General features: G+C 43.5%; 1 protein-coding gene across 2 annotated transcripts in view; it reads left to right on the top strand.

Annotated features, from left to right (window-relative positions):
* The first annotated feature begins 535 nt into the window (after positions 1-535).
* Ethr (ecdysis triggering hormone receptor) overlaps positions 536-13142 on the top strand; it is a 145540-nt gene continuing 132933 nt past the window's right edge. For both annotated transcript variants that reach the window (XM_038020522.2, XM_038020521.2), the window contains exon 1: positions 536-814. The gene's annotated coding sequence lies outside the window, so the exon portion shown is untranslated. The remainder of the gene's footprint in view (positions 815-13142) is intronic.

Here is a 13142-nt window from a genome sequence, read left to right as displayed (position 1 = left end):
ACTGAGGCATTATTTGAGTCCAGCTAATTAACCACCGCCAGACATTCGGCGTTGACTGTTTTACGGTTGACAGGTCGAACTCCAACTAAACCTTCCTCTTTTCTCATCCGGGCTTGGGACCGACATTGACAGAGTTATAGTTATCTCGTGTTAGGTACACGTAATTTAAATTAAAACTATGTACTACAATTGGCAATGGATAAAACCTATTCATTACTGGCACGAAAGGTTCACAAATCAAATGGTTCCATTGAAATGTGCATTACGGTTTTTATTTATCAACCAAATCATCGGTTACACTGAATTCAATTTCTTTCTACACAAATATTTTATCAACATTTTATTTATGTCTTTGAGTGACGGTACCCGATAATATTTATAACAGGCCGACATGTTTTCTGATTCAACTACGAAAAAAAAAAAATATTCCACATACGAAATTGGAACACCGGCCATTGGCGCATTACATTAAATACTACGTCAGAGCATAGACAACGTAACATTCATAATTCGCACGCGGCTTTCCCGCCCTCGCGTTTTCGACGCGTGGTCGAAATTCAAAAGTGAAAAATCGTGTCGTTCAGAGAAAATACTCTTTGGGGCTGAGTTAGTTGTCGCGCAACTGGCGCCGAGTTCGGTTGTGCGGTGAGGAGCTACAGCGCTTCCACAAAGTTTTCCGCGCGTTCTTTTACGTGAAACGAATCTTATTGTGTCGTATTAAAAAAAACCGTAATAGTATTGTGTTTGTAAAATTTTCTTATTTTATGTGTAGTGTTTTAATTTGTGACTTTCCGATGTATTATTGAGCATAAATGTAAGTATTGACTTTGTTTTGTTTAATTATTTAGAAATATGTTTGTAGCGATGTTAAATTTTTAAAACATTTCATCTGTTTCCATTAAAAAAAAATCTAATAGTACTCGAATAATAAACTATGACTAAATAAAATAAGAAAATATTTTAATGCGGTATTGCCGCAGCAAAATGCATTTTGTATAAAAAACGCATAAAAACCATAAGAGGATTCAGAAAACTAACTACGTAAAATAATTTTAGGTGAACATATATGCACACATATAATCTCTTTTATACATACATTTATATTTGCTATAATTGAAATTTTAAAACTATAGAGATTTTTCTATTCTGACAAAAATCAGGATAACTAACTGTTAAAATACAACGTCAAAAATTATATTATTCCGATATCAATCTAAACATACAATGACCGATTACATTGAAGTAGATACTGGTTTAGTCATTACATAACAACATATTCAAGATATTAAATTAATAAAAAAAACATTAATTTATTATAAAGAAAATGTAGGACATTCCAAATTACTTACGTATTAATTAGTCAACTGTCTATTCCGTCTATCTGTTTGTCTATCCGAATATTCACTATGTTCTAACATAAGATAAAAATAGTAATATTAGTAATACTTTTTAATAAATAAAAAGCCGATATTCTTCTAGAGGTTTCTATATTTTCTTAGATATCAAAAGTTGAAGGAATCAGATTAGTGTATCTTTCTTTTACTCTAACAGTCTCTTAGTAACTTATTGGGTACTTACGTCGCTTTTTGTATGCTCACAAGTGCTCATATTCTGTTGTTAAAGACTAAAAAAATTAAGACAGTACAACAAGCACCTTATCTTATCCATGATAGTAAAATTATCTCTTACTGCCAAATGCCAAACTTCGGGGGTTGGTGCTTCCCGCTTCCGTAGGTTTAACCCGCGATTCCCTACAAGTGACCCCTGGGTGGTGCTAAACGGGAGCCGAAAACATAACCGGTGGTAGGACCTAGTCCGACTGGCTGGCGACCACCCTCCAACTAGAGTCCGCCGCCAAATAGCCTAGCTGTGTTCCGGCGTGTGGGTTGGAGAGCCAGTTCTATCCCTTCCCTTTCCCCTTCCTTGTTGGGGTTGAGTCTTGGTGACGCCTGGAACTTGCGGAGCAGACGTGCGTGCGAACTCACGGGGCGTGATTGTTTGACGGGGGTATAGGGAGACCCAGTGAAACGGTACCCGCTGCCGCCCGCCGGTCAGTAGGGGACCTGAACCCGGGTGTCTCTACTAAACTCCGCCCCGGGAAGCTGTCCCGCCAACCGGTGTAAAATCCTGCCGTGCGGTCGTCGTGCCGGAGTCGGAGACCGGAGTGGATCCCGGCGATCGCACGCAGAGTGGACTGGGGGCCCTTCCATGCCCTGCGTCAGTCTCTCACGCAATCCGTGGTCGAGCACGTACTATGTTCCGCGCTTCATTCAGGTGTTGCCTCGATCTCACCTCCAACATCCTACCTCTCCTAATCCTACTCTCCGAAAACATAAACATCATGAAGACGACAAAAAAAAAGAAAAGGGTTTCACAGGCGGTCCCCCATTCCACATTTAATGTGGATTTCAGCAATGTCAGGGGCCTACATAGCAACCTTGACGCCGTACACCACCACCTTGAGACGGCGCAGCCTGCCCTGCTTTTTTTAACGGAGACGCAGATATCTGCTCCGGATGATACCTCATACCTTGAATACCCCGGCTACGTATTGGAGCACAACTTCCTGCGTAAAGCCGGGGTGTGCGTATTCGTCCGGGCTGATGTCTGTTGTCGCCGTCTTCGGGGCCTCGAACAACGGGACCTGTCCCTCTTGTGGCTGCGCGTAGATCACGGGGGCCGTAGCCGAATCTACGCGTGCCTGTACAGGTCCCACAGCAGTGATGCAGGTTCAGCTCTGTTTGAGCATGTGCAAGAGGGGACTAACCGCGTGCTTGAGCAGTACCCATCTGCGGAGGTAGTGGTTCTTGGAGACTTTAATGCTCACCACCAAGAGTGGTTGGGATCCAGAACCACTGACCTCCCGGGTCGGACTGCCTACGATTTCGCCTTGGCCTACGGCTTCTCCCAGCTGGTGACACAGCCCACCCGTGTCCCAGATATCGAGGGGCACGAGCCTTCTTTGTTGGACCTTCTGCTGACCACAGATCCGGCCGGATACAGTGTGGTGGTCGACGCTCCGCTTGGATCGTCTGATCACTGCATTATTCGTGCTGCCGTACCACTCTCTCGTCCTGATCGTCGAACGACGACCAGGTATCGAAGAGTTTGGCGGTATATGTCAGCAGACTGGGATGGATTGCGTGAATTTTACGCATCCTACCCATGGGGGCGGTTCTGCTTTTCCTCTGCTGATCCTGACGTCTGTGCGGACCGTCTTAAAGACGTGGTGCTCCAGGGGATGGAATTGTTTATTCCCTCCTCTGAAGTGCCCGTTGGGGGTCGCAGCAGACCCTGGTATAACAATGCCAGCAGGGATGCTGCACACCTCAAGCGATCCGCATACGTGGCATGGGATAATGCCAGGAGACGTCGGGATCCTAACATCTCAGGGGAAAGGCGGAAATATAACGCCGCTTCCAGGTCCTACAAGAAGGTAATTGCCAAGGCGAAGTCGGAGCACGTCGCTAGAGTTGGCGAGCGATTGAAGAGCTATCCCTCCGGGAGCCGTGCTTTTTGGTCGCTCGCCAAAGCTGCAGAAGGAAACTTCTGCAGGTCTAGTCTCCCACCACTGCGCAAGTCCGATGACAATCTGGCCCACAGCGCGAAAGAGAAGGCTGACCTTCTGGTCAAACTCTTCGCCTCGAACTCGACTGTGGACGACGGGGGTGCCACACCACCGAACATCCCCCGGTGTGATAGCTCCCTGCCGGAAATCTGCTTCACACAGTGTGCAGTCAGGCGGGAGCTCAGACTCCTGGACGTCCATAAATCGAGTGGGCCAGACGGCATCCCCGCAGTGGTTTTGAAAACGTGCGCCCCTGAGCTGACACCTGCGCTAACGCGTTTGTATCGCCTCTCTTATTGCACTAACAGGGTTCCGTCTTCATGGAAGACCGCCCACGTCCACCCTATCCCCAAGAAGGGTGACCGGTCGGACCCATCGAGCTACAGGCCTATCGCGATAACTTCCTTGCTTTCCAAGGTGATGGAGCGAATTATAAATACACAACTCCTGAAGTATCTTGAAGATCGCCAGCTGATCAGTGACCGACAGTACGGTTTCCGTCACGGTCGCTCAGCTGGCGATCTTCTTGTATACCTTACTCACAGGTGGGCTGAAGCCTTGGAGAGCAAGGGCGAGGCTCTTGCTGTGAGCCTTGATATCGCGAAGGCCTTCGACAGGGTCTGGCATAGGGCACTTCTATCGAAGTTACCATCTTACGGAATCCCCGAGGGTCTCTGCAAGTGGATCGCTAGCTTTTTGGATGGGCGGAGCATCACGGTCGTTGTAGACGGTGACTGTTCTGATACCATGACCATTAACGCTGGCGTTCCACAAGGTTCGGTGCTCTCCCCCACGCTTTTCATCCTGTATATCAATGACATGCTGTCTATTGATGGCATGCATTGCTATGCAGATGATAGCACGGGGGATGCGCGATATATCGGCCATCAGAGTCTCTCTCGGAGCGTGGTGCAAGAGAGACGATCAAAACTTGTGTCTGAAGTGGAGAACTCTCTGGGGCGAGTCTCCAAATGGGGTGAATCGAACTTAGTTCAATTCAACCCGTTGAAGACACAGGTTTGCGCGTTCACTGCGAAGAAGGACCCCTTTGTCATGGCGCCGCAATTCCAAGGAGTATCCCTGCAACCTTCCGAGAGTATCGGGATACTTGGGGTCGACATTTCGAGCGATGTCCAGTTTCGGAGTCATTTGGAAGGCAAAGCCAAGTTGGCGTCCAAAATGCTGGGAGTCCTCAACAGAGCGAAGCGGTACTTCACGCCTGGACAAAGACTTTTGCTTTATAAAGCACAAGTCCGGCCTCGCGTGGAGTACTGCTCCCATCTCTGGGCCGGGGCTCCCAAATACCAGCTTCTTCCATTTGACTCCATACAGAGGAGGGCCGTTCGGATTGTCGATAATCCCATTCTCTCGGATCGTTTGGAGCCTCTGGGTCTGCGGAGGGACTTCGGTTCCCTCTGTATTTTGTACCGTATGTTCCATGGGGAGTGCTCTGAGGAATTGTTCGAGATGATACCAGCATCTCGTTTTTACCATCGCACCGCCCGCCACCGGAGTAGAGTTCATCCATACTACCTGGAGCCACTGCGGTCATCCACAGTGCGTTTCCAGAGATCTTTTTTGCCACGTACCATCCGGCTATGGAATGAGCTCCCCTCCACGGTGTTTCCCGAGCGCTATGACATGTCCTTCTTCAAACGAGGCTTATGGAGAGTATTAAGCGGTAGGCAGCGGCTTGGCTCTGCCCCTGGCATTGCTGAAGTCCATGGGCGACGGTAACCACTCACCATCAGGTGGGCCGCATGCCCGTCTGCCTACAAAGGCAATAAAAAAAAAAAAAAAAAAAAAAAAAATGTACCAAATGTACCAAATGTACCATAAATCTACAACTTCTCCTATTTTCGCTGCAAAGCATTTGTTCCGTCCACTCTGAATGGTAGAAGAGTTGTTGTCCATGCGACCCCGTGATCACTTAACATCGGATGGACCGTAAGCTGGCTCATCTATTTACAACAACAAAAACGAAATAAATAATCACAAAAATGCATTAACTTAAATCCTTTACAAGCACATGCGTGATTAATCTAATTAAAAATATTAATTAGACAATAAATTTATTTTTATTAAACATCAGAACATAAAATGTACATTTTAATAAAACTCGTAAAGAGATGAGTATGTCATTAGCGAGAATTTATTAAAATGTTTACGTCTTTTATATAAATACAAAAGTAACGTTGTCGGTTTGTATGTGTTTTTCGGTTAGTTAAAATCGATCACGGGTCGTTTTATTTGGTTATTGAACAAACAGGTAGTCGGCAGCGAGGTTTTGCTCTTGGCTTTGTTGACGTCCATGGGCGACGGTAGTCACTCACCATAAGGAGGGCCGTATGCTCCTCTACATACAAGGACATTAAAAAATAAATAAAAGATGTGTGGTGTCGTGGGACACCGGATAGGAACGAAGCTCCTTATTATAAAAATATTAATTTTAAGTTCTATTCGAGGTATAAAAAAATAAAACTGGAGGTTTCGCAACAACCCACGGTCATTCGGTAACGTGCGAACTTATTGTGGTACACTTCATTCGCGGTTGTTTGCATAAGAGTTAGTGTATTGCGCAAACGAACGCTCTGAGATCGTGGTCAATGAATGATAAAAAAGATGTTATTTTGTACGTTATTACAAAGTTAAGTCGTACACTGTGAGCATTACTAATAAAAATCTTATGTTACGGACGTTTTTTCCCGGTTAGGGTACCCCTCCGCATCGTCCCATAAGGAACTTCGTTCCAAAGCATTCAAAATAATTACAAATTTTATGATGTAATATTTTCAATGTGCGTAGAAATATACGAATCACCTCCACTTTCTGATTCACTCAATATGAATTATAAGGCTGATTCATTTGGACTGCTCACATGTGCGAAATGGTTAACTCTGTTAAGGTTATTATAATTAAAACTACTTTTACCGCAAAACTTCTCGCGTCTTAAGGGTTTCCGTGATATAAGTTCCGAAGATACCTTCAATCGTTTATGAAGGAATGTCTCTATAGTCAATAAATTATGTGACTGAAGACGGGTGTAATGCCGGCTTTAGGACCTTCTAGAATTTTCGCTTACGTACCATTTAGTACGATAATTACCCACCGAGTTTCTCGTCGGATCTTCTCAGTGGGTCGCGACTCCGATCCGGTGGTAGATTCAGCGAAGCACTGCTCTTGCTAGGGCTAGTGTTAGCAAATTCTCTCAGGTTGAGTCCGTGAGCTTACTTACCCACGTGTAGCTGGAATAGCCACTTAGTCTACCAACGAATAGTTAGGGAGAAAAAAATTTCAATAGTAGTAGTTCGTTTCCAAATGATTCTAGTCCACCTGATGGTTGTCTGGAAGAGATCGATCTTAGCGATAAGACCGCCAATTGTACTTTTTTGTGTTTAATGTATCGCAGTGTTTATTTGTTTTTTGGTGTACAATAAAGAATACTCTCTCTCTCTCTCTCTCTCTCTCTCTCTCTCTCTCCTCTCTCTCTCCCTCTCTCTCTCCCTCTCTCTCTCCCTCTCTCTCTCCCTCTCTCTCTCCCTCCCTCTCTCTCCCTCTCTCTCTCTCCCTCTCTCTCTCTCCCTCTCTCTTTCTCTCTCTCAATAAATATTTGTTGCAAAAATCTAAACTCGGGTTCATTACCCTCTCCTCCTCAGGTCTTTAGCTCCTATTAGAATTTGGCGGTGGTTTCTTCATTTTAAATTCAACAAATTAACAAAGTTCTGTTTCGTGTGACGAAAAGCAAATCCCTCAGAGGATTAAATACATGTCGAGTTTTAAATGTCGCCGAGCGAGTGCAGTGGACGAAGACGTCGTTGCGAGCTTTTGGAAATAAACCGACGGATGTAAAAATGCTTAATACAATTTGAAATCACAGTGTCTATCACTTTGAGACGGTTGTAATTGTACTGAATTAAAACGGTTCTAATTATACTGAATGGTGGTCATCCCACTTCAAAAACCGAAAAAAGTGGTTGCTTCTGTAGATATATACGACAAAGGGAAGATCTTTCACCGAGCGGGTGATATTGCTCGGTAGACCGACGGCCTGTTTTTTTTTTTTGTTCTACTTAATCTGATGGTCTAGAAAGACCGTATCTGCGTGACCTTAACTACTAGTAGGTGAGCGAGGGTCACGGGGCTCAAACCTGATGACGTTGCTAACACGAACCCTAGCATGAGAAGTGCTTCGCAGAATCTACCACCGGATCGGAAACGCGACCCACTGAGAAGATCCGGCGAGAAACTCAGTGGGCTGTGTCTGTAGGTTAATTTACTCGTCGAGCCCTTTGTCGCAAGGGACGGGTTCGACGAGAGCGATGACCGGACTCGAATGTTGGTGTTTGAAACTTGTATATATGTAAGCTTATCTTGAAAATGTCGTAAGCGAGATTCAGGCATCTGTCAAATATCTTGCGTTGTATGATGGCTACTGCTACAGCGTCATGTAAGAAATATGCACGAGGGTGGTGGTAAATACCCGAGATCCAAAACGCTCTGTTTGTATCAGTCCTGTGTTCCAGGAACCACGGAACTACCGTTATAAAATATCTTAAAGAATTGTCTTCGGTATTAGCGAGTCATAGACACAATTAAAAATACTTTTACGGTATAATCTCGAATTATTTATCGTTATGTTAGTTATGACATTTCGAATATTTTACGGTTTTTGTAGGGATAAGTTTCGTGTAGTCGGCGTGGTGGAGCTCGATGGGGTTTAGTCGGTAGTCGGCTCTGCGGGGTAAGTGCCTCGCCCGCCTTTTTCAAGGCGTAGTCTCCTGTGAGAAATTGGGGGAGTGGGAGGACCTCGGTCCTTCTCTTCTCCCCTTCTTCGTCTCAGGAGGCACCGGAGTCCGAAATAACCCGGTCCGTTACCCCCCTCGACCGGGTATCCGTAAATGGACTCCCCAGTGTTAAAAACAAAGGGGGTACTAAGTTTTGTGACTTCGTTCGTCGTGAGTAGGTCGTGAACATGAATAGAAAAAAAAACAAGCTGTACTGTACTTGACTAAGTCGGTGGGTAGTCATTTGCGTCCCGTACTGTTGCGCTGAGTGTCGCGGGTTCAATTTTTTTTTTTTTTTTTTTATTGCTTAGATGGATGGACGAGCTCACAGCACACCCGGTGTTAAGTGGTTACTGGAGCCCATAGACATCTACAACGTAAATGCGCCACCCACCTCGAGATATAAGTTCTAAGATCTCAGTATAGTTACAACGGCTACCCCACCCTTCGAACCGAAACGCATTACTGCTTCACGGCGGAAATAGGCGGGGTGGTGGTACCTACCCGTGCGGACTCCCAAGAGGTCCTACCACCAGTTTCCACATCGGGCACGACAGTCAGTACTGCACAAGCATTGGACGTGGTTTTTTTTAAAGGGATTTTATCACCTGGTATCTAATATAATATATTCATAGATAATAAACAGTTAGCAAACCACCGTTATTACTCACTTAAACCTGAAGAAACACTAAATAGACAAAATAAAATAAATCACATAACTTCACTCCTCGCTTTCCCGCTAAGAATCATTGGACATGGAACGTTGTCTTTGACAATTAGTGCTGTCCCTATTGCGGTGGGTAAGCCTGTGACTCTGACAGACAGTACTGCCCTATGTAACCGCCCACATTGCCATTTGCCATCTACAAAATTGTCCTTTATTGAGTTACTAGCTTTTGCGCGCGACTTCCTCCGCGTGGCGTTCACAAATAGTTCACAAATAATGCTTTATTTTAGAGCAAATTCGGTTAGCATAAAAAACGTTATAGTGAGCCAATGACATCTTAAAAGAATTTGTATTTGAAGGCAATAAAGAGTAAATGATATACTTCACATATGACTTTTAAGATTTTTATGTGATTTGGGGTTTATTTCGCATTATGGGTGACTGGATTCACGATTGCCACTTAAGACTAGTTGGGGCGTGAGTCTGCCATCTAAAGCGACAAATAAAACAGAGCAATGTCACAGCAATCAACTAGTTCGCTTCGACTAATTCGAATAAAAAATTTCAAAGGAAATATATTGTGTTTATGATCCGAAAATTTTATACGAGAAATATGACTTTTACAAATTGCTTTGACTATGTCCGATGTTGATTCGGGGAAACAGCGTTAATGTTTTAATGTTATGAATGTGTGTCGTATACCATTTTTAATATATCCAAATATTATTGTGCTCAAGTATTATGTAACTATCGTCATATATGTAATAGAATCTAAATATTGTGTTCATTGAAACTTCAAGACTTAATTTCAATTTCAAGTAATATATTATGTAAATAAATATAAACTTTCATTTTTTTTCCTTAAGCTCGTAAATAGCTTTTTTTTTATTGCTTAGATGGGTGTGGACGAGCTCACAGGCCACCTGGTGTTAAGTAGTTACTGGAGCCCATAGACATCCACAACGTTAATGCGCCACCCACCTTGAGATATAAGTTCTAAGATCTCAGTATAGTTACAACGGCTACCCCACCCTTCAAACCGAAACGCATTACTGCTTCACGGCAGAAATAGGCAGGGTGGTGGTACCTACCCGCGAGAGGTCCTACCACCAGTAGAATTTGTTATTGGGCAAAATAAAAAAAATATGGTTTGATGCAAATAACAGAAAATTCACCGTTATAAAACTTTCTTTGCCTATTTAAATATAGATTTGAAATATTAGGATCACGGAAACAGGCATTGTTGTTATTTGGGCTTCGTGCGTACGGGTAGATGAGCTTACGGGCTCCATCTAAGAGAATTTGCTATCACCAGTCCTAGCAAGAGCAAGGCTTGACTGAATCTACTATCGGTTCGGAATCGCGACCCACTTAGAAGGTTCGACGAGAAAGTTTTTATTTTATATTTTTTATTGCTTTGATCGGTGGACGAGCCCACCTGGTGTTAAGTGGTTACTGTAGCCCATAGACATCCACAACGTAAATGCGCCACCCACCTTGAGATATAAGTTCTAAGATCTCAGTATAGTTACAACGGCTACCCCACACTTCAAACCGAAACGCATTCCTGCTTCACGGCAGAAATAAGCAGGGTGGTGGTACCTACCCGCGCGGACTCACAAGAGGTTCTATCACCAGTAAAAACTAAAACTCAGTGGGCTGTGTCTATGGGATAGTTCGCTCGAACTCTTCGTCATAATCGGAGAGTTGTAGACTTATGTTGATAACACGTGAATGCCGTCGTGCACCTTGAGCTATAGTGTTAGGTTGCGAACGACTTGGAAAATCGTTTGTCTCCGTCTGGGACCGCACCGGACATATAACTGCTGACCGATACAAATTCCCTCAGCACCTTTAAATGTCATGTTCATTTTGCATAGAATCTTAAGTCTGTTTGAGTCCTCAGTCGCCTAAAGCTCCAGAATTTGGTGGTAATATTGCTGCTGAATTATAAAAGGTAGTATAACCAGGCCGCAGAGATCAAAATCGTTAGTACCTACGCTAGTCGAGGGAACTGTTATATATTTTGAATGTATCAAAAGAGGCAATGTAAGGTGCACGACGTCATGCAGCTTAGTCAGGTTGCCGATAGATCACGCAGTTCAGTTCTAACCGCGCTCCAAGTGACACTTGCCCCATTAATTTCAATGGTCAATTTTAAATGTTTTAATTTTTAGAATTAAATATATTTCTTATTTTTAAAAAGCTTTCCTAATAAATCCACGTAACAGAACGAAAGACATATTAATATACGAGAGATGACACAAGGATGAAATCCCACAATAAGACATTACACATAATATCCCGTTTTCATAATCAACATATTGATTTAGATCATAAAATGAGGAAGATAGAGTTCATATTACATTCGTTTACTGGTGGTAGGATATCTTGTGAGTCCCCACTAGTACTAACACCACCCTGCCTGTTTCCGCCGTGAAGCAGTAATGCGTTTCGGTTCGAAGGGTGAGGCAGCCGTTGTACTGTAAAAACAGAGACCTTAGGAATCATGTTTCAAGGTAGGTGGTGCATTTACGTTTTAGATGCCTATAGGCTGCAGTAACCACTTAACACCAGGTGGGTCGTGAGCTCGTCCACTCTTCTTCTTCCTTCGGTTTCCTCAACACTGAGGGTCGTGACCACCTCCTCGCAACAGGAGTTTATTACGGACCATTCCACGCTATTTGCCTCTATCTGCGGCCGAGTGTAGAGCATCGTGAATTGTAGTGTCGAGGGTAGTGCGGATCTGGTCAGTCCAACGTGTCGGCCTCTACCTCGTGGTCTTCTTCCGTTCACCTTGCCAGTCACCATTGGCTTCTCGTCCACTCATCTAAGCTAAAAAAAAACTAAATAAAACACTACAATAAAATCCGGTTGGGTATACACTTGCGAACGTGTTGTACGTAACACATGAATTAAAGGAGCACTATTATCAATTTAGTATTATTTATATGTATTCATTTTATGTATTTCATTATATATGTACGTGTATGTATATGTTTATGTTATTTATGTGTGTAATTGTGTATGTATATATTATGTATTAGTGTTTATTTTTATTATTTTTATTGTTAATGTCTATAGTATAAATAATTAAATTAATTAGATTGTACTCATCTACCCACTCATGTAAAGCTTTCCTTCTTTGAGAACGGTTAGCTGGTAGATAATTCAATTGTTGAGTTAAGCTCGCCATTTTTTTAAATCTAATCGCAATTACTGTATTATATTAACAGTGTGTACAAATAAAGAATAAAGAAAGAAAGAAAGATGAATTATCAGGGAAAAAGAAATGTTGTCTTTGCGTAGCAACGCGGCACTTTTCTCGTCACGAAATTAATCTGTGAATCACGAAGCGAGCACTGTAGCGTTTGGCTGCAAATGTCGCTTTCCACGAATTTGCCTCAATAAATATTACATATTCTTTTTATTGCTTAGATGGGTGGATGAGCTCACAGCCCATCTGGTGTTAAGTGGTTACTGGAGCCCATAGATGTCTACAACGTAAATGCGCCACCCATCTTGAAATATAAGTTCTAAGGTCTCAAGTATAGTTACAACGGCTGCGCCGCCCTTCAAACCGAAACGCATGACTGCTTCACGGCAGAAATAGGCTGGGTGGTGGTACCCACCAGCGCGGAGTCACAAGAGGTCCTACCACCATTAATAAAGTACCACCAGTAACATATTTTTTCACTGTACAATTGTATACTGTACAAATAAAAATTAATCTTTGTACCGCCTGATTATCTTTTATGCGTTTCCAGTTAATTAATCCGATAGCAATGACAGTTCGTGCGGCTATCATACTAGAGAAGATTTGTTCTATAGCACCATCAATATAGGACAGGTGGCACGCGATAATTTTCAAACAATCAGTGATGAGCACACCTGAGCTTGACTGCGTGTCCCTAGTCAGAGGTCAAAGCCTTAGTTAATATGTGGGGACTACTTTACTGGTGGTAGGACCTATTGTGAATCCGCGCGGGTAGGTACCACCACCCTGCCTAATTCTGCCGTGAGTACTCTGCTAACGTTTGCCCTAGTAAGAGCAGTGAAGCTACCACCGGATCGGAATCGTGACCTACTGACAAGGCCAAGAAACTTAGGGAGCTGAACGAGA

The sequence above is a fragment of the Bombyx mori genome, chromosome 26 (assembly GCF_030269925.1).
Source record: "Bombyx mori chromosome 26, ASM3026992v2".
NCBI classification, from domain to species: domain Eukaryota; kingdom Metazoa; phylum Arthropoda; class Insecta; order Lepidoptera; family Bombycidae; genus Bombyx; species Bombyx mori.
Note: the sequence above shows the minus strand (reverse complement) of the source record. Positions and strands in the feature narration are given on the sequence as shown.